The following is a 22,956-nucleotide window of genomic DNA, read 5'->3' as shown; positions in this document are numbered from 1 at the left end:
TTCAGGCTTGCATGGAGGTAGACGTTTCTGAGTAACTTTTATTCATTTCTTAAAAGCCTATACTGTCAGGATGGCCGAGAGGTCTAAGGCGCTGTGTTTAGGCCACAGTCTCCTTTGGAGGCGTGGGTTCGAATCCCACTTCTGACATGCCTTTTGGAGATTTAATCTCCTTTATCAGGTTAACATCTGATGGAAGTTGCATCTGTTGGTCTTCACTTGGCACGTTATTCCGTTCTCCTCTTGTCAAGAGAGATGGGGTTTCTCATATATTTAGGTTCTATAACGTCTTGCTGACAAAGCGCAATCCTTACCAAATGAGCATAGGACCCATGTAAGAGGTCATCTGGAAGAGTCATGCTCTTGTATGCCCTGGCCAGACGGGCCCTGCAAATTTGGAAGAATGCCATGCATCTGGTAGACAACTGGACTCCAGCACACTTACAGCAATTTCCTTAGGGCTTTGATCAGGGGCTGCTTAAATTTGCATACTCCACCCTATGTTGTGACTTTGAGATCCCTTGTCGAAATTGCTTTAGCCAGCCAAGAGGTGGCTATTGTCTCAATTTCAAAGCAGCTTTGAGCCGTTCAAGTGGCTGGTGAATAGCACTTTCTCTTTGTTCGTCTCAAAGTTCTAAAGAGTTCTCCATAGGTCCTGCTCTGTACAGATTGTTCAAAGATCTGTTGGAAGTGCATATGCTAGGATAAATAAATTGAGGGCATTCCTTTTCAGTACCTCACCTGCATGGCTGTCTGGCCTCTGGAAGATGCTGGGAAAGCAAGTCAGGATGGCCGAGTGGTCTAAGGCGCTGCGTTCAGGTCGCAGTCTCCTCTGGAGGCGTGGGTTCAAATCCCACTTCTGACAGTCCTGTGTTTACTCTAATTATTTTCTTGAGAAATATGATCATTTCCCTCGCAGTGGCTTATAGGATTGTCTTCTTGGAAGAGTGCAGTGAGTTTTTTTCTTGCTCTAGCCACTATTGGCCTAAGCTCTGTGCATTTTTTGGTTCCTAATATCTTTCTCACCCTTTAGATGAAAAAGCAGCATGGGGTGAGGATGGCCGAGTGGTCTAAGGCGCTGCGTTAAGGCCGCAGTCTCTCCTGGAGGCGTTGGTTCAAATCCCACTTCTGACAAAACTTGAATTCCATTTTCTCTCTCAGTTCCTTTAGAATCTCAGCTAAAAATTGGCAATGTAAATAATATCTGAATAAGTACCAAACTTCAGTTTCAACTGCAAAGGCATTTGCCCTATTCTATCTTTAACGTTAATGTAATATTCTTCTAGCACTCGTGGTGTTTTATATTTCTTTTGTGGGGTACTTTAAAAATCTTTTTTATGAAAGAAATGGGTTACATTAAGTCTTGTGATGTTTTAGGTTTCCAATAAGGAGGTTTTAAATTTTATGTCACGTCATTTTCAGATGCTTCTTTCAAGAGATGTTTCCACTATAGAATGCAGAGCAAGCGCAAAAATACAAGTGATAGAGCGAGTGAGCGAGAAGGAGTGTTGTGGAAGGAGAGAATGAAACAAAGACAGAGTGAGTGAACGGCAGGGAGGCATAGAAGAGTAGTCTAGTAGTGAAGGAGACCTGCTTTTCCCTGCTCTTGACCTCCCACCCATCCCCAAACAACCACAAACATACCTTCTGTGCAAAGTTGGTATGCAGAATTTCACGCCTCAGCAAGTGAGGGTGAGTCCCAGGCCAGGGGCTAAAGAGCAAAAGAGTGCCTGTGCTCAGACTTTCCCTGCTAGGGATAGTTTATCTGGAACAAGGCCTACTCTCTTGTATCCAGCAAGGATCTAGAAATCCTGCATGAATCTGCAAGGCACATTGGCAGCATAAATTTGCATAAACTGCCCCACCTATTGCCTTCCTACTTCCTGTGCTGTAGTTGTTTGTGTAGAGAGAGAGGTCGCAGGCAAGGAAATGTTGTGAGTCGGATACAGGACCCTAAATAGCTGGTGAGAGGTATGTGGTGTTCTAAAAGCATGAAAACTGTATACCTGTGAAATAAAGTGCTTTCGTATGTGTTCTTCTGTGTTTATTGTCCTGTGCATAAAGTTGCACCTTGTGTGAAGGTTTAAATTATTTCAGGCTTGCATGGAGGTAGACGTTTCTGAGTAACTTTTATTCATTTCTTAAAAGCCTATACTGTCAGGATGGCCGAGAGGTCTAAGGCGCTGTGTTTAGGCCACAGTCTCCTTTGGAGGCGTGGGTTCGAATCCCACTTCTGACATGCCTTTTGGAGATTTAATCTCCTTTATCAGGTTAACATCTGATGGAAGTTGCATCTGTTGGTCTTCACTTGGCACGTTATTCCGTTCTCCTCTTGTCAAGAGAGATGGGGTTTCTCATATATTTAGGTTCTATAACGTCTTGCTGACAAAGCGCAATCCTTACCAAATGAGCATAGGACCCATGTAAGAGGTCATCTGGAAGAGTCATGCTCTTGTATGCCCTCGCCAGACGGGCCCTGCAAATTTGGAAGAATGCCATGCATCTGGTAGACAACTGGACTCCAGCACACTTACAGCAATTTCCTTAGGGCTTTGATCAGGGGCTGCTTAAATTTGCATACTCCACCCTATGTTGTGACTTTGAGATCCCTTGTTGAAATTGCTTTAGCCAGCCAAGAGGTGGCTATTGTCTCAATTTCAAAGCAGCTTTGAGCCGTTCAAGTGGCTGGTGAATAGCACTTTCTCTTTGTTCGCCTCAAAGTTCTAAAGAGTTCTCCATAGGTCCTGCTCTGTACAGATTGTTCAAAGATCTGTTGGAAGTGCATATAATAGGATAAATAAATTGAGGGCATTCCTTTTCAGTACCTCACCTGCATGGCTGTCTGGCCTCTGGAAGATGCTGGGAAAGCAAGTCAGGATGGCCGAGTGGTCTAAGGCGCTGCGTTCAGGTCGCAGTCTCCTCTGGAGGTGTGGGTTCAAATCCCACTTCTGACAGTCCTGTGTATACTCTAATTTTTTTCTTGAGAAATATGATCATTTCCCTCGCAGTGGCTTATAGGATTGTCTTCTTGGAAGAGTGCAGTGAGTTTTTTTCTTGCTCTAGCCACTATTGGCCTAAGCTCTGTGCATTTTTTGGTTCCTAATATCTTTCTCACCCTTTAGATGAAAAAGCAGCATGGGGTCAGGATGGCCGAGTGGTCTAAGGCGCTGCGTTAAGGCCGCAGTCTCTCCTGGAGGCGTGGGTTCAAATCCCACTTCTGACAAAACTTGAATTCCATTTTCTCTCTCAGTTCCTTTAGAATCTCAGCTAAAAATTGGCAATGTAAATAATATCTGAATAAGTACCAAACTTCAGTTTCAACTGCATATGCATTTGCCCTATTCTATCTTTAACGTTAATGTAATATTCTTCTAGCACTCGTGGTGTTTTATATTTGTTTTGTGGGGTACTTTAAAAATCTTTTTTATGAAAGAAATGGGTTACATTAAGTCTTGTGATGTTTTAGGTTTACAATAAGGAGGTTTTAAATTTTATGTCACGTCATTTTCAGATGCTTCATTCAAGAGATGTTTCCACTATAGAATGCAGAGCAAGGGCAAAAATACCAGTGATAGAGCGAGTGAGTGAGAAGGAGTGTTGTGGAAGGAGAGAATGAAACAAAGACAGAGTGAGTGAATGGCGGGGAGGCATAGAAGAGGAGTCTAGTAGTGCAGGAGACCTGCTTTTCCCTGCTCTTGACCTCCCACCCATCCCCAAACAACCACAAACATACCTTCTGTGCAAAGTTGGTATGCAGATTTTCACGCCTCAGCAAGTGAGGGTGAGTCCCAGGCCAGGGGCTAAAGAGCAAAAGAGTGCCTGTGCTCAGACTTTCCCTGCTAGGGATAGTTTATCTGGAACAAGGCCTACTCTCTTGTATCCAGCAAGGATCTAGAAATCCTGCATGAATCTGCAAGGCACATTGGCAGCATAAATTTGCATAAACTGCCCCACCTATTGCCTTCCTACTTCCTGTGCTGTAGTTGTTTGTGTAGAGAGAGAGGTCGCAGGCAAGGAAATGTTGTGAGTCGGATACAGGACCCTAAATAGCTGGTGAGAGGTATGTGGTGTTCTAAAAGCATGAAAACTGTATACCTGTGAAATAAAGTGCTTTCGTATGTGTTCTTCTGTGTTTATTGTCCTGTGCATAAAGTTGCACCTTGTGTTTGAAGGTTTAAATTATTTCAGGCTTGCATGGAGGTAGACGTTTCTGAGTAACTTTTATTCATTTCTTAAAAGCCTATACTGTCAGGATGGCCGAGAGGTCTAAGGCGCTGTGTTTAGACCACAGTCTCCTTTGGAGGCGTGGGTTCGAATCCCACTTCTGACATGCCTTTTGGAGATTTAATCTCCTTTATCAGGTTAACATCTGATGGAAGTTGCATCTGTTGGTCTTCACTTCGCACGTTATTCCGTTCTCCTCTTGTCAAGAGAGATGGGGTTTCTCATATATTTAGGTTCTATAACGTCTTGCTGACAAAGCGCAATCCTTACCAAATGAGCATAGGACCCATGTAAGAGGTCATCTGGAAGAGTCATGCTCTTGTATGCACTGGCCAGACGGGCCCTGCAAATTTGGAAGAATGCCATGCATCTGGTAGACAACTGGACTCCAGCACACTTACAGCAATTTCCTTAGGGCTTTGATCAGGGGCTGCTTAAATTTGCATACTCCACCCTATGTTGTGACTTTGAGATCCCTTGTTGAAATTGCTTTAGCCAGCCAAGAGGTGGCTATTGTCTCAATTTCAAAGCAGCTTTGAGCCGTTCAAGTGGCTGGTGAATAGCACTTTCTCTTTGTTCGCCTCAAAGTTCTAAAGAGTTCTCCATAGGTCCTGCTCTGTACAGATTGTTCAAAGATCTGTTGGAAGTGCATATAATAGGATAAATAAATTGAGGGCATTCCTTTTCAGTACCTCACCTGCATGGCTGTCTGGCCTCTGGAAGATGCTGGGAAAGAAAGTCAGGATGGCCGAGTGGTCTAAGGCGCTGCGTTCAGGTCGCAGTCTCCTCTGGAGGCGTGGGTTCAAATCCCACTTCTGACAGTCCTGTGTTTACTCTAATTATTTTCTTGAGAAATATGATCATTTCCCTCGCAGTGGCTTATAGGATTGTCTTCTTGGAAGAGTGCAGTGAGTTTTTTTCTTGCTCTAGCCACTATTGGCCTCAGCTCTGTGCATTTTTTGGTTCCTAATATCTTTCTCACCCTTTAGATGAAAAAGCAGCATGGGGTCAGGATGGCCGAGTGGTCTAAGGCGCTGCGTTAAGGCCGCAGTCTCTCCTGGAGGCGTGGGTTCGAATCCCACTTCTGACAAAACTTGAATTCCATTTTCTCTCTCAGTTCCTTTAGAATCTCAGCTAAAAATTGGCAATGTAAATAATATCTGAATAAGTACCAAACTTCAGTTTCAACTGCAAATGCATTTGCCCTATTCTATCTTTAACGTTAATGTAATATTCTTCTAGCACTCGTGGTGTTTTATATTTGTTTTGTGGGGTACTTTAAAAATCTTTTTTATGAAAGAAATGGGTTACATTAAGTCTTGTGATGTTTTAGGTTTCCAATAAGGAGGTTTTAAATTTTATGTCACGTCATTTTCAGATGCTTCATTCAAGAGATGTTTCCACTATAGAATGCAGAGCAAGGGCAAAAATACAAGTGATAGAGCGAGTGAGTGAGAAGGAGTGTTGTGGAAGGAGAGAATGAAACAAAGACAGAGTGAGTGAATGGCAGGGAGGCATAGAAGAGGAGTCTAGTAGTGAAGGAGACCTGCTTTTCCCTGCTCTTGACCTCCCACCCATCCCCAAACAACCACAAACATACCTTCTGTGCAAAGTTGGTATGCAGAATTTCACGCCTCAGCAAGTGAGGGTGAGTCCCAGGCCAGGGGCTAAAGAGCAAAAGAGTGCCTGTGCTCAGACTTTCCCTGCTAGGGATAGTTTATCTGGAACAAGGCCTACTCTCTTGTATCCAGCAAGGATCTAGAAATCCTGCATGAATCTGCAAGGCACATTGGCAGCATAAATTTGCATAAACTGCCCCACCTATTGCCTTCCTACTTCCTGTGCTGTAGTTGTTTGTGTAGAGAGAGAGGTCGCAGGCAAGGAAATGTTGTGAGTCGGATACAGGACCCTAAATAGCTGGTGAGAGGTATGTGGTGTTCTAAAAGCATGAAAACTGTATACCTGTGAAATAAAGTGCTTTCGTATGTGTTCTTCTGTGTTTATTGTCCTGTGCATAAAGTTGCACCTTGTGTTTGAAGGTTTAAATTATTTCAGGCTTGCATTGAGGTAGACGTTTCTGAGTAACTTTTATTCATTTCTTAAAAGCATATACTGTCAGGATGGCCGAGAGGTCTAAGGCGCTGTGTTTAGGCCACAGTCTCCTTTGGAGGCGTGGGTTCGAATCCCACTTCTGACATGCCTTTTGGAGATTTAATCTCCTTTATCAGGTTAACATCTGATGGAAGTTGCATCTGTTGGTCTTCACTTGGCACGTTATTCCGTTCTCCTCTTGTCAAGAGAGATGGGGTTTCTCATATATTTAGGTTCTATAACGTCTTGCTGACAAAGCGCAATCCTTACCAAATGAGCATAGGACCCATGTAAGAGGTCATCTGGAAGAGTCATGCTCTTGTATGCCCTGGCCAGACGGGCCCAGCAAATTTGGAAGAATGCCATTCATCTGGTAGACAACTGGACTCCAGCACACTTACAGCAATTTCCTCAGGGCTTTGATCAGGGGCTGCTTAAATTTGCATACTCCACCCTATGTTGTGACTTTGAGATCCCTTGTTGAAATTGCTTTAGCCAGCCAAGAGGTGGCTATTGTCTCAATTTCAAAGCAGCTTTGAGCCGTTCAAGTGGCTGGTGAATAGCACTTTCTCTTTGTTCGCCTCAAAGTTCTAAAGAGTTCTCCATAGGTCCTGCTCTGTACAGATTGTTCAAAGATCTGTTGGAAGTGCATATAATAGGATAAATAAATTGAGGGCATTCCTTTTCAGTACCTCACCTGCATGGCTGTCTGGCCTCTGGAAGATGCTGTGAAATCAAGTCAGGATGGCCGAGTGGTCTAAGGCGCTGTGTTCAGGTCGCAGTCTCCTCTGGAGGCGTGGGTTCAAATCCCACTTCTGACAGTCCTCTGTTTACTCTAATTTTTTTCTTGAGAAATATGATCATTTCCCTCGCAGTGGCTTATAGGATTGTCTTCTTGGAAGAGTGCAGTGAGTTTTTTTCTTGCTCTAGCCACTATTGGCCTAAGCTCTGTGCATTTTTTGGTTCCTAATATCTTTCTCTCCCTTTAGATGAAAAAGAAGCATGGGGTCAGGATGGCCGAGTGGTCTAAGGCGTTGCGTAAAGGCCGCAGTCTCTCCTGGAGGCGTGGGTTCGAATCCCACTTCTGACAAAACTTGAATTCCATTTTCTCTTTCAGTTCCTTTAGAATCTCAGCTAAAAATTGGCAATGTAAATAATATCTGAATAAGTACCAAACTTCTGTTTCAACTGCAAATGCATTTGCCCTATTCTATCTTTAACGTTAATGTAATATTCTTCTAGCACTCGTGGTGTTTTATATTTGTTTTGTGGGGTACTTTAAAAATCTTTTTTATGAAAGAAATGGGTTACTTAAGTCTTGTGATGTTTTAGGTTTCCAATAAGGAGGTTTTAAATTTTATGTCACGTCATTTTCAGATGCTTCATTCAAGAGATGTTTCCACTATAGAATGCAGAGCAAGGGCAAAAATACAAGTGATAGAGCGAGTGAGTGAGAAGGAGTGTTGTGGAAGGAGAGAATGAAACAAAGACAGAGTGAGTGAACGGCAGGGAGGCATAGAAGAGTAGTCTAGTAGTGAAGGAGACCTGCTTTTCCCTGCTCTTGACCTCCCACCCATCCCCAAACAACCACAAACATACCTTCTGTGCAAAGTTGGTATGCAGAATTTCACGCCTCAGCAAGTGAGGGTGAGTCCCAGGCCAGGGGCTAAAGAGCAAAAGAGTGCCTGTGCTCAAACTTTCCCTGCTAGGGATAGTTTATCTGGAACAAGGCCTACTCTCTTGTATCCAGCAAGGATCTAGAAATCCTGCATGAATCTGCAAGGCACATTGGCAGCATAAATTTGCATAAACTGCCCCACCTATTGCCTTCCTACTTCCTGTGCTGTAGTTGTTTGTGTAGAGAGAGAGGTCGCAGGCAAGGAAATGTTGTGAGTCGGATACAGGACCCTAAATAGCTGGTGAGAGGTATGTGGTGTTCTAAAAGCATGAAAACTGTATACCTGTGAAATAAAGTGCTTTCGTATGTGTTCTTCTGTGTTTATTGTCCTGTGCATAAAGTTGCACCTTGTGTTTGAAGGTTTAAATTATTTCAGGCTTGCATGGAGGTAGACGTTTCTGAGTAACTTTTATTCATTTCTTAAAAGCCTATACTGTCAGGATGGCCGAGAGGTCTAAGGCGCTGTGTTTAGACCACAGTCTCCTTTGGAGGCGTGGGTTCGAATCCCACTTCTGACATGCCTTTTGGAGATTTAATCTCCTTTATCAGGTTAACATCTGATGGAAGTTGCATCTGTTGGTCTTCACTTGGCACGTTATTCCGTTCTCCTCTTGTCAAGAGAGATGGGGTTTCTCATATATTTAGGTTCTATAACGTCTTGCTGACAAAGCGCAATCCTTACCAAATGAGCATAGGACCCATGTAAGAGGTCATCTGGAAGAGTCATGCTCTTGTATGCACTGGCCAGACGGGCCCTGCAAATTTGGAAGAATGCCATGCATCTGGTAGACAACTGGACTCCAGCACACTTACAGCAATTTCCTTAGGGCTTTGATCAGGGGCTGCTTAAATTTGCATACTCCACCCTATGTTGTGACTTTGAGATCCCTTGTTGAAATTGCTTTAGCCAGCCAAGAGGTGGCTATTGTCTCAATTTCAAAGCAGCTTTGAGCCGTTCAAGTGGCTGGTGAATAGCACTTTCTCTTTGTTCGCCTCAAAGTTCTAAAGAGTTCTCCATAGGTCCTGCTCTGTACAGATTGTTCAAAGATCTGTTGGAAGTGCATATAATAGGATAAATAAATTGAGGGCATTCCTTTTCAGTACCTCACCTGCATGGCTGTCTGGCCTCTGGAAGATGCTGGGAAAGCAAGTCAGGATGGCCGAGTGGTCTAAGGCGCTGCGTTCAGGTCGCAGTCTCCTCTGGAGGCGTGGGTTCAAATCCCACTTCTGACAGTCCTGTGTTTACTCTAATTATTTTCTTGAGAAATATGATCATTTCCCTCGCAGTGGCTTATAGGATTGTCTTCTTGGAAGAGTGCAGTGAGTTTTTTTCTTGCTCTAGCCACTATTGGCCTAAGCTCTGTGCATTTTTTGGTTCCTAATATCTTTCTCACCCTTTAGATGAAAAAGCAGCATGGGGTCAGGATGGCCGAGTGGTCTAAGGCGCTGCGTTAAGGCCGCAGTCTCTCCTGGAGGCGTGGGTTCGAATCCCACTTCTGACAAAACTTGAATTCCATTTTCTCTCTCAGTTCCTTTAGAATCTCAGCTAAAAATTGGCAATGTAAATAATATCTGAATAAGTACCAAACTTCAGTTTCAACTGCAAATGCATTTGCCCTATTCTATCTTTAACGTTAATGTAATATTCTTCTAGCACTCGTGGTGTTTTATATTTGTTTTGTAGGGTACTTTAAAAATCTTTTTTATGAAAGAAATGGGTTACATTAAGTCTTGTGATGTTTTAGGTTTCCAATAAGGAGGTTTTAAATTTTATGTCACGTCATTTTCAGATGCTTCATTCAAGAGATGTTTCCACTATAGAATGCAGAGCAAGGGCAAAAATACAAGTGATAGAGCAAGTGAGTGAGAAGGAGTGTTGTGGAAGGAGAGAATAAAACAAAGACAGAGTGAGTGAATGGCAGGGAGGCATAGAAGAGGAGTCTAGTAGTGAAGGAGACCTGCTTTTCCCTGCTCTTGACCTCCCACCCATCCCCAAACAACCACAAACATACCTTCTGTGCAAAGTTGGTATGCAGAATTTCACGCCTCAGCAAGTGAGGGTGAGTCCCAGGCCAGGGGCTAAAGAGCAAAAGAGTGCCTGTGCTCAGACTTTCCCTGCTAGGGATAGTTTATCTGGAACAAGGCCTACTCTCTTGTATCCAGCAAGGATCTAGAAATCCTGCATGAATCTGCAAGGCACATTGGCAGCATAAATGTGCATAAACTGCCCCACCTATTGCCTTCCTACTTCCTGTGCTGTAGTTGTTTGTGTAGAGAGAGAGGTCGCAGGCAAGGAAATGTTGTGAGTCGGATACAGGACCCTAAATAGCTGGTGAGAGGTATGTGGTGTTCTAAAAGCATGAAAACTGTATACCTGTGAAATAAAGTGCTTTCGTATGTGTTCTTCTGTGTTTATTGTCCTGTGCATAAAGTTGCACCTTGTGTTTGCAGGTTTAAATTATTTCAGGCTTGCATTGAGGTAGACGTTTCTGAGTAACTTTTATTCATTTCTTAAAAGCATATACTGTCAGGATGGCCGAGAGGTCTAAGGCGCTGTGTTTAGGCCACAGTCTCCTTTGGAGGCGTGGGTTCGAATCCCACTTCTGACATGCCTTTTGGAGATTTAATCTCCTTTATCAGGTTAACATCTGATGGAAGTTGCATCTGTTGGTCTTCACTTGGCACGTTATTCCGTTCTCCTCTTGTCAAGAGAGATTGGGTTTCTCATATATTTAGGTTCTATAACGTCTTGCTGACAAAGCGCAATCCTTACCAAATGAGCATAGGACCCATGTAAGAGGTCATCTGGAAAAGTCATGCTCTTGTATGCCCTGCCCAGACGGGCCCAGCAAATTTGGAAGAATGCCATTCATCTGGTAGACAACTGGACTCCAGCACACTTACAGCAATTTCCTTAGGGCTTTGATCAGGGGCTGCTTAAATTTGCATACTCCACCCTATGTTGTGACTTTGAGATCCCTTGTTGAAATTGCTTTAGCCAGCCAAGAGGTGGCTATTGTCTCAATTTCAAAGCAGCTTTGAGCCGTTCAAGTGGCTGGTGAATAGCACTTTCTCTTTGTTCGCCTCAAAGTTCTAAAGAGTTCTCCATAGGTCCTGCTCTGTACAGATTGTTCAAAGATCTGTTGGAAGTGCATATAATAGGATAAATAAATTGAGGGCATTCCTTTTCAGTACCTCACCTGCATGGCTGTCTGGCCTCTGGAAGATGCTGTGAAAGCAAGTCAGGATGGCCGAGTGGTCTAAGGCGCTGCGTTCAGGTCGCAGTCTCCTCTGGAGGCGTGGGTTCAAATCCCACTTCTGACAGTCCTCTGTTTACTCTAATTTTTTTCTTGAGAAATATGATCATTTCCCTCGCAGTGGCTTATAGGATTGTCTTCTTGGAAGAGTGCAGTGAGTTTTTTTCTTGCTCTAGCCACTATTGGCCTAAGCTCTGTGCATTTTTTGGTTCCTAATATCTTTCTCACCCTTTAGATGAAAAAGAAGCATGGGGTCAGGATGGCCGAGTGGTCTAAGGCGTTGCGTTAAGGCCGCAGTCTCTCCTGGAGGCGTGGGTTCGAATCCCACTTCTGACAAAACTTGAATTCCATTTTCTCTTTCAGTTCCTTTAGAATCTCAGCTAAAAATTGGCAATGTAAATAATATCTGAATAAGTACCAAACTTCTGTTTCAACTGCAAATGCATTTGCCCTATTCTATCTTTAACGTTAATGTAATATTCTTCTAGCACTCGTGGTGTTTTATATTTGTTTTGTGGGGTACTTTAAAAATCTTTTTTATGAAAGAAATGGGTTACATTAAGTCTTGTGATGTTTTAGGTTTCCAATAAGGAGGTTTTAAATTTTATGTCACGTCATTTTCAGATGCTTCATTCAAGAGATGTTTCCACTATAGAATGCAGAGCAAGGGCAAAAATACAAGTGATAGAGCGAGTGAGTGAGAAGGAGTGTTGTGGAAGGAGAGAATGAAACAAAGACAGAGTGAGTGAACGGCAGGGAGGCATAGAAGAGTAGTCTAGTAGTGAAGGAGACCTGCTTTTCCCTGCTCTTGACCTCCCACCCATCCCCAAACAACCACAAACATACCTTCTGTGCAAAGTTGGTATGCAGAATTTCACGCCTCAGCAAGTGAGGGTGAGTCCCAGGCCAGGGTCTAAAGAGCAAAAGAGTGCCTGTGCTCAGACTTTCCCTGCTACGGATAGTTTATCTGGAACAAGGCCTACTCTCTTGTATCCAGCAAGGATCTAGAAATCCTGCATGAATCTGCAAGGCACATTGGCAGCATAAATTTGCATAAACTGCCCCACCTATTGCCTTCCTGCTTCCTGTGCTGTAGTTGTTTGTGTAGAGAGAGAGGTCGCAGGCAAGGAAATGTTGTGAGTCGGATACAGGACCCTAAATAGCTGGTGAGAGGTATGTGGTGTTCTAAAAGCATGAAAACTGTATACCTGTGAAATAAAGTGCTTTCGTATGTGTTCTTCTGTGTTTATTGTCCTGTGCATAAAGTTGCACCTTGTGTTTGAAGGTTTAAATTATTTCAGGCTTGCATGGAGGTAGACGTTTCTGAGTAACTTTTATTCATTTCTTAAAAGCCTATACTGTCAGGATGGCCGAGAGGTCTAAGGCGCTGTGTTTAGGCCACAGTCTCCTTTGGAGGCGTGGGTTCGAATCCCACTTCTGACATGCCTTTTGGAGATTTAATCTCCTTTATCAGGTTAACATCTGATGGAAGTTGCATCTGTTGGTCTTCACTTGGCACGTTATTCCGTTCTCCTCTTGTCAAGAGAGATGGGGTTTCTCATATATTTAGGTTCTATAACGTCTTGCTGACAAAGCGCAATCCTTACCAAATGAGCATAGGACCCATGTAAGAGGTCATCTGGAAGAGTCATGCTCTTGTATGCCCTGGCCAGACGGGCCCTGCAAATTTGGAAGAATGCCATGCATCTGGTAGACAACTGGACTCCAGCACACTTACAGCAATTTCCTTAGGGCTTTGATCAGGGGCTGCTTAAATTTGCATACTCCACCCTATGTTGTGACTTTGAGATCCCTTGTTGAAATTGCTTTAGCCAGCCAAGAGGTGGCTATTGTCTCAATTTCAAAGCAGCTTTGAGCCGTTCAAGTGGCTGGTGAATAGCACTTTCTCTTTGTTCGCCTCAAAGTTCTAAAGAGTTCTCCATAGGTCCTGCTCTGTACAGATTGTTCAAAGATCTGTTGGAAGTGCATATGCTAGGATAAATAAATTGAGGGCATTCCTTTTCAGTACCTCACCTGCATGGCTGTCTGGCCTCTGGAAGATGCTGGGAAAGCAAGTCAGGATGGCCGAGTGGTCTAAGGCGCTGCGTTCAGGTCGCAGTCTCCTCTGGAGGCGTGGGTTCAAATCCCACTTCTGACAGTCTTGTGTTTACTCTAATTATTTTCTTGAGAAATATGATCATTTCCCTCGCAGTGGCTTATAGGATTGTCTTCTTGGAAGAGTGCAGTGAGTTTTTTTCTTGCTCTAGCCACTATTGGCCTAAGCTCTGTGCATTTTTTGGTTCCTAATATCTTTCTCACCCTTTAGATGAAAAAGCAGCATGGGGTGAGGATGGCCGAGTGGTCTAAGGCGCTGCGTTAAGGCCGCAGTCTCTCCTGGAGGCGTTGGTTCAAATCCCACTTCTGACAAAACTTGAATTCCATTTTCTCTCTCAGTTCCTTTAGAATCTCAGCTAAAAATTGGCAATGTAAATAATATCTGAATAAGTACCAAACTTCAGTTTCAACTGCAAAGGCATTTGCCCTATTCTATCTTTAACGTTAATGTAATATTCTTCTAGCACTCGTGGTGTTTTATATTTCTTTTGTGGGGTACTTTAAAAATCTTTTTTATGAAAGAAATGGGTTACATTAAGTCTTGTGATGTTTTAGGTTTCCAATAAGGAGGTTTTAAATTTTATGTCACGTCATTTTCAGATGCTTCTTTCAAGAGATGTTTCCACTATAGAATGCAGAGCAAGCGCAAAAATACAAGTGATAGAGCGAGTGAGTGAGAAGGAGTGTTGTGGAAGGACAGAATGAAACAAAGACAGAGTGAGTGAACGGCAGGGAGGCATAGAAGAGGAGTCTAGTAGTGAAGGAGACCTGCTTTTCCCTGCTCTTGACCTCCCACCCATCCCCAAACAACCACAAACATACCTTCTGTGCAAAGTTGGTATGCAGAATTTCACGCCTCAGCAAGTGAGGGTGAGTCCCAGGCCAGGGGCTAAAGAGCAAAAGAGTGCCTGTGCTCAGACTTTCCCTGCTAGGGATAGTTTATCTGGAACAAGGCCTACTCTCTTGTATCCAGCAAGGATCTAGAAATCCTGCATGAATCTGCAAGGCACATTGGCAGCATAAATTTGCATAAACTGCCCCACCTATTGCCTTCCTACTTCCTGTGCTGTAGTTGTTTGTGTAGAGAGAGAGGTCGCAGGCAAGGAAATGTTGTGAGTCGGATACAGGACCCTAAATAGCTGGTGAGAGGTATGTGGTGTTCTAAAAGCATGAAAACTGTATACCTGTGAAATAAAGTGCTTTCGTATGTGTTCTTCTGTGTTTATTGTCCTGTGCATAAAGTTGCACCTTGTGTGAAGGTTTAAATTATTTCAGGCTTGCATGGAGGTAGACGTTTCTGAGTAACTTTTATTCATTTCTTAAAAGACTATACTGTCAGGATGGCCGAGAGGTCTAAGGCGCTGTGTTTAGGCCACAGTCTCCTTTGGAGGCGTGGGTTCGAATCCCACTTCTGACATGCCTTTTGGAGATTTAATCTCCTTTATCAGGTTAACATCTGATGGAAGTTGCATCTGTTGGTCTTCACTTGGCACGTTATTCCGTTCTCCTCTTGTCAAGAGAGATGGGGTTTCTCATATATTTAGGTTCTATAAAGTCTTGCTGACAAAGCGCAATCCTTACCAAATGAGCATAGGACCCATGTAAGAGGTCATCTGGAAGAGTCATGCTCTTGTATGCCCTCGCCAGACGGGCCCTGCAAATTTGGAAGAATGCCATGCATCTGGTAGACAACTGGACTCCAGCACACTTACAGCAATTTCCTTAGGGCTTTGATCAGGGGCTGCTTAAATTTGCATACTCCACCCTATGTTGTGACTTTGAGATCCCTTGTTGAAATTGCTTTAGCCAGCCAAGAGGTGGCTATTGTCTCAATTTCAAAGCAGCTTTGAGCCGTTCAAGTGGCTGGTGAATAGCACTTTCTCTTTGTTCGCCTCAAAGTTCTAAAGAGTTCTCCATAGGTCCTGCTCTGTACAGATTGTTCAAAGATCTGTTGGAAGTGCATATAATAGGATAAATAAATTGAGGGCATTCCTTTTCAGTACCTCACCTGCATGGCTGTCTGGCCTCTGGAAGATGCTGGGAAAGCAAGTCAGGATGGCCGAGTGGTCTAAGGCGCTGCGTTCAGGTCGCAGTCTCCTCTGGAGGTGTGGGTTCAAATCCCACTTCTGACAGTCCTGTATATACTCTAATTTTTTTCTTGAGAAATATGATCATTTCCCTCGCAGTGGCTTATAGGATTGTCTTCTTGGAAGAGTGCAGTGAGTTTTTTTCTTGCTCTAGCCACTATTGGCCTAAGCTCTGTGCATTTTTTGGTTCCTAATATCTTTCTCACCCTTTAGATGAAAAAGCAGCATGGGGTCAGGATGGCCGAGTGGTCTAAGGCGCTGCGTTAAGGCCGCAGTCTCTCCTGGAGGCGTGGGTTCAAATCCCACTTCTGACAAAACTTGAATTCCATTTTCTCTCTCAGTTCCTTTAGAATCTCAGCTAAAAATTGGCAATGTAAATAATATCTGAATAAGTACCAAACTTCAGTTTCAACTGCATATGCATTTGCCCTATTCTATCTTTAACGTTAATGTAATATTCTTCTAGCACTCGTGGTGTTTTATATTTGTTTTGTGGGGTACTTTAAAAATCTTTTTTATGAAAGAAATGGGTTACATTAAGTCTTGTGATGTTTTAGGTTTACAATAAGGAGGTTTTAAATTTTATGTCACGTCATTTTCAGATGCTTCATTCAAGAGATGTTTCCACTATAGAATGCAGAGCAAGGGCAAAAATACAAGTGATAGAGCGAGTGAGTGAGAAGGAGTGTTGTGGAAGGAGAGAATGAAACAAAGACAGAGTGAGTGAATGGCAGGGAGGCATAGAAGAGAAGTCTAGTAGTGCAGGAGACCTGCTTTTCCCTGCTCTTGACCTCCCACCCATCCCCAAACAACCACAAACATACCTTCTGTGCAAAGTTGGTATGCAGATTTTCACGCCTCAGCAAGTGAGGGTGAGTCCCAGGCCAGGGGCTAAAGAGCAAAAGAGTGCCTGTGCTCAGACTTTCCCTGCTAGGGATAGTTTATCTGGAACAAGGCCTACTCTCTTGTATCCAGCAAGGATCTAGAAATCCTGCATGAATCTGCAAGGCACATTGGCAGCATAAATTTGCATAAACTGCCCCACCTATTGCCTTCCTACTTCCTGTGCTGTAGTTGTTTGTGTAGAGAGAGAGGTCGCAGGCAAGGAAATGTTGTGAGTCGGATACAGGACCCTAAATAGCTGGTGAGAGGTATGTGGTGTTCTAAAAGCATGAAAACTGTATACCTGTGAAATAAAGTGCTTTCGTATGTGTTCTTCTGTGTTTATTGTCCTGTGCATAAAGTTGCACCTTGTGTTTGAAGGTTTAAATTATTTCAGGCTTGCATGGAGGTAGACGTTTCTGAGTAACTTTTATTCATTTCTTAAAAGCCTATACTGTCAGGATGGCCGAGAGGTCTAAGGCGCTGTGTTTAGACCACAGTCTCCTTTGGAGGCGTGGGTTCGAATCCCACTTCTGACATGCCTTTTGGAGATTTAATCTCCTTTATCAGGTTAACATCTGATGGAAGTTGCATCTGTTGGTCTTTACTTCGCACGTTATTCCGTTCTCCTCTTGTCAAGAGAGATGGGGTTTCTCATATATTTAGGTTCTATAACATCTTGCTGACAAAGCGCAATCCTTACCAAATGAGCATAGGACCCATGTAAGAGGTCATCTGGAAGAGTCATGCTCTTGTATGCACTGGCCAGACGGGCCCTGCAAATTTGGAAGAATGCCATGCATCTGGTAGACAACTGGACTCCAGCACACTTACAGCAATTTCCTTAGGGCTTTGATCAGGGGCTGCTTAAATTTGCATACTCCACCCTATGTTGTGACTTTGAGATCCCTTGTTGAAATTGCTTTAGCCAGCCAAGAGGTGGCTATTGTCTCAATTTCAAAGCAGCTTTGAGCCGTTCAAGTGGCTGGTGAATAGCACTTTCTCTTTGTTCGCCTCAAAGTTCTAAAGAGTTCTCCATAGGTCCTGCTCTGTACAGATTGTTCAAAGATCTGTTGGAAGTGCATATAATAGGATAAATAAATTGAGGGCATTCCTTTTCAGTACCTCACCTGCATGGCTGTCTGGCCTCTGGAAGATGCTGGGAAAGCAAGTCAGGATGGCCGAGTGGTCTAAGGCGCTGCGTTCAGGTCGCAGTCTCCTCTGGAGGTGTGGCTTCAAATCCCACTTCTGACAGTCCTGTGTTTACTCTACTTTTTTTCTTGAGAAATATGATCATTTCCCTCGCAGTGGCTTATAGGATTGTCTTCTTGGAAGAATGCAGTGAGTTTTTTTCTTGCTCTAGCCACTATTGGCCTAAGCTCTGTGCATTTTTTGGTTCCTAATATCTTTCTCACCCTTTAGATGAAAAAGCAGCATGGGGTCAGGATGGCCGAGTGGTCTAAGGCGCTGCATTAAGGCCGCAGTCTCTCCTGGAGGCGTGGGTTCGAATCCCACTTCTGACAAAACTTGAATTCCATTTTCTCTCTCAGTTCCTTTAGAATCTCAGCTAAAAATTGGCAATGTAAATAATATCTGAATAAGTACCAAACTTCAGTTTCAACTGCAAATGCATTTGCCCTATTCTATCTTTAACGTTAATGTAATATTCTTCTAGCACTCGTGGTGTTTTATATTTGTTTTGTGGGGTACTTTAAAAATCTTTTTTATGAAAGAAATGGGTTACATTAAGTCTTGTGATGTTTTAGGTTTCCAATAAGGAGGTTTTAAATTTTATGTCACGTCATTTTCAGATGCTTCATTCAAGAGATGTTTCCACTATAGAATGCAGAGCAAGGGCAAAAATACAAGTGATAGAGCGAGTGAGTGAGAAGGAGTGTTGTGGAAGGAGAGAATGAAACAATGACAGAGTGAGTGAATGGCAGGGAGGCATAGAAGAGGAGTCTAGTAGTGAAGGAGACCTGCTTTTCCCTGCTCTTGACCTCCCACCCATCCCCAAACAACCACAAACATACCTTCTGTGCAAAGTTGGTATGCAGAATTTCACGCCTCAGCAAGTGAGGGTGAGTCCCAGGCCAGGGGCTAAAGAGCAAAAGAGTGCCTGTGCTCAGACTTTCCCTGCTAGGGATAGTTTATCTGGAACAAGGCCTACTCTCTTGTATCCAGCAAGGATCTAGAAATCCTGCATGAATCTGCAAGGCACATTGGCAGCATAAATTTGCATAAACTGCCCCACCTATTGCCTTCCTACTTCCTGTGCTGTAGTTGTTTGTGTAGAGAGAGAGGTCGCAGGCAAGGAAATGTTGTGAGTCGGATACAGGACCCTAAATAGCTGGTGAGAGGTATGTGGTGTTCTAAAAGCATGAAAACTGTATACCTGTGAAATAAAGTGCTTTCGTATGTGTTCTTCTGTGTTTATTGTCCTGTGCATAAAGTTGCACCTTGTGTTTGAAGGTTTAAATTATTTCAGGCTTGCATTGAGGTAGACGTTTCTGAGTAACTTTTATTCATTTCTTAAAAGCATATACTGTCAGGATGGCCGAGAGGTCTAAGGCGCTGTGTTTAGGCCACAGTCTCCTTTGGAGGCGTGGGTTCGAATCCCACTTCTGACATGCCTTTTGGAGATTTAATCTCCTTTATCAGGTTAACATCTGATGGAAGTTGCATCTGTTGGTCTTCACTTGGCACGTTATTCCGTTCTCCTCTTGTCAAGAGAGATTGGGTTTCTCATATATTTAGGTTCTATAACGTCTTGCTGACAAAGCGCAATCCTTACCAAATGAGCATAGGACCCATGTAAGAGGTCATCTGGAAAAGTCATGCTCTTGTATGCCCTGGCCAGACGGGCCCAGCAAATTTGGAAGAATGCCATTCATCTGGTAGACAACTGGACTCCAGCACACTTACAGCAATTTCCTTAGGGCTTTGATCAGGGGCTGCTTAAATTGGCATACTCCACCCTATGTTGTGACTTTGAGATCCCTTGTTGAAATTGCTTTAGCCAGCCAAGAGGTGGCTATTGTCTCAATTTCAAAGCAGCTTTGAGCCGTTCAAGTGGCTGGTGAATAGCACTTTCTCTTTGTTCGCCTCAAAGTTCTAAAGAGTTCTCCATAGGTCCTGCTCTGTACAGATTGTTCAAAGATCTGTTGGAAGTGCATATAATAGGATAAATAAATTGAGGGCATTCCTTTTCAGTACCTCACCTGCATGGCTGTCTGGCCTCTGGAAGATGCTGTGAAAGCAAGTCAGGATGGCCGAGTGGTCTAAGGCGCTGCGTTCAGGTCGCAGTCTCCTCTGGAGGCGTGGGTTCAAATCCCACTTCTGACAGTCCTCTGTTTACTCTAATTTTTTTCTTGAGAAATATGATCATTTCCCTCGCAGTGGCTTATAGGATTGTCTTCTTGGAAGAGTGCAGTGAGTTTTTTTCTTGCTCTAGCCACTATTGGCCTAAGCTCTGTGCATTTTTTGGTTCCTAATATCTTTCTCACCCTTTAGATGAAAAAGAAGCATGGGGTCAGGATGGCCGAGTGGTCTAAGGCGTTGCGTTAAGGCCGCAGTCTCTCCTGGAGGCGTGGGTTCGAATCCCACTTCTGACAAAACTTGAATTCCATTTTCTCTTTCAGTTCCTTTAGAATCTCAGCTAAAAATTGGCAATGTAAATAATATCTGAATAAGTACCAAACTTCTGTTTCAACTGCAAATGCATTTGCCCTATTCTATCTTTAACGTTAATGTAATATTCTTCTAGCACTCGTGGTGTTTTATATTTGTTTTGTGGGGTACTTTAAAAATCTTTTTTATGAAAGAAATGGGTTACATTAAGTCTTGTGATGTTTTAGGTTTCCAATAAGGAGGTTTTAAATTTTATGTCACGTCATTTTCAGATGCTTCATTCAAGAGATGTTTCCACTATAGAATGCAGAGCAAGGGCAAAAATACAAGTGATAGAGCGAGTGAGTGAGAAGGAGTGTTGTGGAAGGAGAGAATGAAACAAAGACAGAGTGAGTGAACGGCAGGGAGGCATAGAAGAGTAGTCTAGTAGTGAAGGAGACCTGCTTTTCCCTGCTCTTGACCTCCCACCCATCCCCAAACAACCACAAACATACCTTCTGTGCAAAGTTGGTATGCAGAATTTCACGCCTCAGCAAGTGAGGGTGAGTCCCAGGCCAGGGTCTAAAGAGCAAAAGAGTGCCTGTGCTCAGACTTTCCCTGCTAGGGATAGTTTATCTGGAACAAGGCCTACTCTCTTGTATCCAGCAAGGATCTAGAAATCCTGCATGAATCTGCTAGGCACATTGGCAGCATAAATTTGCATAAACTGCCCCACCTATTGCCTTCCTACTTCCTGTGCTGTAGTTGTTTGTGTAGAGAGAGAGGTCGCAGGCAAGGAAATGTTGTGAGTCGGATACAGGACCCTAAATAGCTGGTGAGAGGTATGTGGTGTTCTAAAAGCATGAAAACTGTATACCTGTGAAATAAAGTGCTTTCGTATGTGTTCTTCTGTGTTTATTGTCCTGTGCATAAAGTTGCACCTTGTGTTTGAAGGTTTAAATTATTTCAGGCTTGCATGGAGGTAGACGTTTCTGAGTAACTTTTATTCATTTCTTAAAAGCCTATACTGTCAGGATGGCCGAGAGGTCTAAGGCGCTGTGTTTAGGCCACAGTCTCCTTTGGAGGCGTGGGTTCGAATCCCACTTCTGACATGCCTTTTGGAGATTTAATCTCCTTTATCAGGTTAACATCTGATGGAAGTTGCATCTGTTGGTCTTCACTTGGCACGTTATTCCGTTCTCCTCTTGTCAAGAGAGATGGGGTTTCTCATATATATAGGTTCTATAACGTCTTGCTGACAAAGCGCAATCCTTACCAAATGAGCATAGGACCCATGTAAGAGGTCATCTGGAAGAGTCATGCTCTTGTATGCCCTGGCCAGACGGGCCCTGCAAATTTGGAAGAATGCCATGCATCTGGTAGGCAACTGGACTCCAGCACACTTACAGCAATTTCCTTAGGGCTTTGATCAGGGGCTGCTTAAATTTGCATACTCCACCCTATGTTGTGACTTTGAGATCCCTTGTTGAAATTGCTTTAGCCCGCCAAGAGGTGGCTATTGTCTCAATTTCAAAGCAGCTTTGAGCCGTTCAAGTGGCTGGTGAATAGCACTTTCTCTTTGTTCACCTCAAAGTTCTAAAGAGTTCTCCATAGGTCCTGCTCTGTACAGATTGTTCAAAGATCTGTTGGAAGTGCATATGCTAGGATAAATAAATTGAGGTCATTCCTTTTCAGTACCTCACCTGCATGGCTGTCTGGCCTCTGGAAGATGCTGGGAAAGCAAGTCAGGATGGCCGAGTGGTCTAAGGCGCTGCGTTCAGGTCGCAGTCTCCTCTGGAGGCGTGGGTTCAAATCCCACTTCTGACAGTCCTGTGTTTACTCTAATTATTTTCTTGAGAAATATGATCATTTCCCTCGCAGTGGCTTATAGGATTGTCTTCTTGGAAGAGTGCAGTGAGTTTTTTTCTTGCTCTAGCCACTATTGGCCTAAGCTCTGTGCATTTTTTGGTTCCTAATATCTTTCTCACCCTTTAGATGAAAAAGCAGCATGGGGTGAGGCTGGCCGAGTGGTCTAAGGCGCTGCGTTAAGGCCGCAGTCTCTCCTGGAGGCGTTGGTTCAAATCCCACTTCTGACAAAACTTGAATTCCATTTTCTTTCTCAGTTCCTTTAGAATCTCAGCCAAAAATTGGCAATGTAAATAATATCTGAATAAGTACCAAACTTCAGTTTCAACTGCAAATGCATTTGCCCTATTCTATCTTTAACGTTAATGTAATATTCTTCTAGCACTCGTGGTGTTTTATATTTCTTTTGTGGGGTACTTTAAAAATCTTTTTTATGAAAGAAATGGGTTACATTAAGTCTTGTGATGTTTTAGGTTTCCAATAAGGAGGTTTTAAATTTTATGTCACATCATTTTCAGATGCTTCATTCAAGAGATGTTTCCACTATAGAATGCAGAGCAAGGGCAAAAATACAAGTGATAGAGCGAGTGAGTGAGAAGGAGTGTTGTGGAAGGACAGATTGAAACAAAGACAGAGTGAGTGAACGGCAGGGAGGCATAGAAGAGTAGTCTAGTAGTGAAGGAGACCTGCTTTTCCCTGCTCTTGACCTCCCACCCATCCCCAAACAACCACAAACATACCTTCTGTGCAAAGTTGGTATGCAGAATTTCACGCCTCAGCAAGTGAGGGTGAGTCCCAGGCCAGGGGCTAAAGAGCAAAAGAGTGCCTGTGCTCAGACTTTCCCTGCTAGGGATAGTTTATCTGGAACAAGGCCTACTCTCTTGTATCCAGCAAGGATCTAGAAATCCTGCATGAATCTGCAAGGCACATTGGCAGCATAAATTTGCATAAACTGCCCCACCTATTGCCTTCCTACTTCCTGTGCTGTAGTTGATTGTGTAGAGAGAGAGGTCGCAGGCAAGGAAATGTTGTGAGTCGGATACAGGACCCTAAATAGCTGGTGAGAGGTATGTGGTGTTCTAAAAGCATGAAAACTGTATACCTGTGAAATAAAGTGCTTTCGTATGTGTTCTTCTGTGTTTATTGTCCT

At 43.4% G+C, this 22,956-nt stretch overlaps 28 non-coding genes across 28 annotated transcripts; all 28 read left to right on the top strand.

Annotated features, from left to right (window-relative positions):
• Positions 1-64: 64 nt before the first annotated feature.
• TRNAL-UAG (transfer RNA leucine (anticodon UAG)) lies at positions 65-147 on the top strand. The gene has a single exon. It is a non-coding gene; the product is annotated as a tRNA-Leu (tRNA).
• A 632-nt stretch (positions 148-779) lies between these two features.
• Positions 780-862, top strand: TRNAL-CAG (transfer RNA leucine (anticodon CAG)). The gene has a single exon. It is a non-coding gene; the product is annotated as a tRNA-Leu (tRNA).
• Positions 863-2,153: 1,291 nt separating this feature from the next.
• Positions 2,154-2,236, top strand: TRNAL-UAG (transfer RNA leucine (anticodon UAG)). The gene has a single exon. It is a non-coding gene; the product is annotated as a tRNA-Leu (tRNA).
• Positions 2,237-2,868: 632 nt separating this feature from the next.
• Positions 2,869-2,951, top strand: TRNAL-CAG (transfer RNA leucine (anticodon CAG)). The gene has a single exon. It is a non-coding gene; the product is annotated as a tRNA-Leu (tRNA).
• Positions 2,952-3,137: 186 nt separating this feature from the next.
• Positions 3,138-3,220, top strand: TRNAL-AAG (transfer RNA leucine (anticodon AAG)). Its single transcript has one exon. It is a non-coding gene; the product is annotated as a tRNA-Leu (tRNA).
• Positions 3,221-4,244: 1,024 nt separating this feature from the next.
• TRNAL-UAG (transfer RNA leucine (anticodon UAG)) lies at positions 4,245-4,327 on the top strand. The gene has a single exon. It is a non-coding gene; the product is annotated as a tRNA-Leu (tRNA).
• Positions 4,328-4,959: 632 nt separating this feature from the next.
• On the top strand, positions 4,960-5,042 carry TRNAL-CAG (transfer RNA leucine (anticodon CAG)). The gene has a single exon. It is a non-coding gene; the product is annotated as a tRNA-Leu (tRNA).
• A 186-nt stretch (positions 5,043-5,228) lies between these two features.
• On the top strand, positions 5,229-5,311 carry TRNAL-AAG (transfer RNA leucine (anticodon AAG)). The gene has a single exon. It is a non-coding gene; the product is annotated as a tRNA-Leu (tRNA).
• A 1,024-nt stretch (positions 5,312-6,335) lies between these two features.
• Positions 6,336-6,418, top strand: TRNAL-UAG (transfer RNA leucine (anticodon UAG)). Its single transcript has one exon. It is a non-coding gene; the product is annotated as a tRNA-Leu (tRNA).
• A 632-nt stretch (positions 6,419-7,050) lies between these two features.
• Positions 7,051-7,133, top strand: TRNAL-CAG (transfer RNA leucine (anticodon CAG)). Its single transcript has one exon. It is a non-coding gene; the product is annotated as a tRNA-Leu (tRNA).
• A 1,292-nt stretch (positions 7,134-8,425) lies between these two features.
• TRNAL-UAG (transfer RNA leucine (anticodon UAG)) lies at positions 8,426-8,508 on the top strand. Its single transcript has one exon. It is a non-coding gene; the product is annotated as a tRNA-Leu (tRNA).
• Positions 8,509-9,140: 632 nt separating this feature from the next.
• TRNAL-CAG (transfer RNA leucine (anticodon CAG)) lies at positions 9,141-9,223 on the top strand. The gene has a single exon. It is a non-coding gene; the product is annotated as a tRNA-Leu (tRNA).
• Positions 9,224-9,409: 186 nt separating this feature from the next.
• On the top strand, positions 9,410-9,492 carry TRNAL-AAG (transfer RNA leucine (anticodon AAG)). Its single transcript has one exon. It is a non-coding gene; the product is annotated as a tRNA-Leu (tRNA).
• A 1,024-nt stretch (positions 9,493-10,516) lies between these two features.
• Positions 10,517-10,599, top strand: TRNAL-UAG (transfer RNA leucine (anticodon UAG)). Its single transcript has one exon. It is a non-coding gene; the product is annotated as a tRNA-Leu (tRNA).
• A 632-nt stretch (positions 10,600-11,231) lies between these two features.
• TRNAL-CAG (transfer RNA leucine (anticodon CAG)) lies at positions 11,232-11,314 on the top strand. The gene has a single exon. It is a non-coding gene; the product is annotated as a tRNA-Leu (tRNA).
• Positions 11,315-11,500: 186 nt separating this feature from the next.
• TRNAL-AAG (transfer RNA leucine (anticodon AAG)) lies at positions 11,501-11,583 on the top strand. Its single transcript has one exon. It is a non-coding gene; the product is annotated as a tRNA-Leu (tRNA).
• A 1,024-nt stretch (positions 11,584-12,607) lies between these two features.
• On the top strand, positions 12,608-12,690 carry TRNAL-UAG (transfer RNA leucine (anticodon UAG)). Its single transcript has one exon. It is a non-coding gene; the product is annotated as a tRNA-Leu (tRNA).
• Positions 12,691-13,322: 632 nt separating this feature from the next.
• TRNAL-CAG (transfer RNA leucine (anticodon CAG)) lies at positions 13,323-13,405 on the top strand. The gene has a single exon. It is a non-coding gene; the product is annotated as a tRNA-Leu (tRNA).
• A 1,291-nt stretch (positions 13,406-14,696) lies between these two features.
• TRNAL-UAG (transfer RNA leucine (anticodon UAG)) lies at positions 14,697-14,779 on the top strand. Its single transcript has one exon. It is a non-coding gene; the product is annotated as a tRNA-Leu (tRNA).
• Positions 14,780-15,411: 632 nt separating this feature from the next.
• Positions 15,412-15,494, top strand: TRNAL-CAG (transfer RNA leucine (anticodon CAG)). The gene has a single exon. It is a non-coding gene; the product is annotated as a tRNA-Leu (tRNA).
• A 186-nt stretch (positions 15,495-15,680) lies between these two features.
• Positions 15,681-15,763, top strand: TRNAL-AAG (transfer RNA leucine (anticodon AAG)). Its single transcript has one exon. It is a non-coding gene; the product is annotated as a tRNA-Leu (tRNA).
• A 1,024-nt stretch (positions 15,764-16,787) lies between these two features.
• Positions 16,788-16,870, top strand: TRNAL-UAG (transfer RNA leucine (anticodon UAG)). Its single transcript has one exon. It is a non-coding gene; the product is annotated as a tRNA-Leu (tRNA).
• Positions 16,871-17,771: 901 nt separating this feature from the next.
• On the top strand, positions 17,772-17,854 carry TRNAL-AAG (transfer RNA leucine (anticodon AAG)). Its single transcript has one exon. It is a non-coding gene; the product is annotated as a tRNA-Leu (tRNA).
• A 1,024-nt stretch (positions 17,855-18,878) lies between these two features.
• TRNAL-UAG (transfer RNA leucine (anticodon UAG)) lies at positions 18,879-18,961 on the top strand. Its single transcript has one exon. It is a non-coding gene; the product is annotated as a tRNA-Leu (tRNA).
• A 632-nt stretch (positions 18,962-19,593) lies between these two features.
• TRNAL-CAG (transfer RNA leucine (anticodon CAG)) lies at positions 19,594-19,676 on the top strand. Its single transcript has one exon. It is a non-coding gene; the product is annotated as a tRNA-Leu (tRNA).
• Positions 19,677-19,862: 186 nt separating this feature from the next.
• TRNAL-AAG (transfer RNA leucine (anticodon AAG)) lies at positions 19,863-19,945 on the top strand. The gene has a single exon. It is a non-coding gene; the product is annotated as a tRNA-Leu (tRNA).
• A 1,024-nt stretch (positions 19,946-20,969) lies between these two features.
• On the top strand, positions 20,970-21,052 carry TRNAL-UAG (transfer RNA leucine (anticodon UAG)). The gene has a single exon. It is a non-coding gene; the product is annotated as a tRNA-Leu (tRNA).
• Positions 21,053-21,684: 632 nt separating this feature from the next.
• TRNAL-CAG (transfer RNA leucine (anticodon CAG)) lies at positions 21,685-21,767 on the top strand. Its single transcript has one exon. It is a non-coding gene; the product is annotated as a tRNA-Leu (tRNA).
• The last annotated feature ends 1,189 nt before the right edge of the window (positions 21,768-22,956 follow it).

The sequence above is a fragment of the Triturus cristatus genome, chromosome 6, assembly GCF_964204655.1.
Source record: "Triturus cristatus chromosome 6, aTriCri1.1, whole genome shotgun sequence".
In the NCBI taxonomy this organism is placed as follows: domain Eukaryota; kingdom Metazoa; phylum Chordata; class Amphibia; order Caudata; family Salamandridae; genus Triturus; species Triturus cristatus.
This window is presented reverse-complemented; position numbering and strand designations above follow the sequence as displayed.